Raw genomic sequence first — 413 nt, 5'->3', positions numbered from 1 at the left:
TGGGCCTGCCCCTGCACTGGTCTGGAGCGGAATCCACCTGGCTGAGGGCTGGGAACACCGGTGTTGCTCCCTCTCTGGTTGTTCCCCACCGCCACCCCCATCGCTCACAGCATCCATCTGTCACCACCGCGCTTGGCACCAGGGAGCAGGACGAGGAGTTTGGATTAGTCAGCATCGTCCCTGCGATCGATGCTTGGCATATGCCAGCTCCGCCTGTAGTGCAGGAGGGGGAAGACAATCCCCCCCAGCGATGGCAGGGTCAGCGGCAGCACACGGAGGGCGGTTTTACCAAGGTGACTCTGCGGGTGGCTGGTCCAGAGTGTGGTGGGTGTATGTGTGATGTGGGCACCTGGCCCTGCACAGCCTGGCAGCCAGCGTGGGCTGCGCCGGCTAAAAACACCATCCCAGGGGAC

General features: G+C 63.7%; 1 protein-coding gene across 1 annotated transcript in view; it reads left to right on the top strand.

Moving 5' to 3' along the window:
* Positions 1-413, top strand: part of BAIAP2 (BAI1-associated protein 2) — a gene marked incomplete at its 5' end in the record, with an annotated part of 6,562 nt that overhangs the window by 1,139 nt on the left and 5,010 nt on the right. The gene's annotated exons all lie outside the window — the stretch shown is intronic.

This window comes from Buceros rhinoceros, unplaced genomic scaffold (genome assembly GCF_000710305.1).
Source record: "Buceros rhinoceros silvestris isolate BGI_N320 unplaced genomic scaffold, ASM71030v1 scaffold35292, whole genome shotgun sequence".
In the NCBI taxonomy this organism is placed as follows: Eukaryota; Metazoa; Chordata; class Aves; order Bucerotiformes; family Bucerotidae; genus Buceros; species Buceros rhinoceros.
The sequence above is the reverse complement of the archived record's forward strand: the minus strand, read 5'-3'. Positions and strand labels throughout refer to the sequence as shown.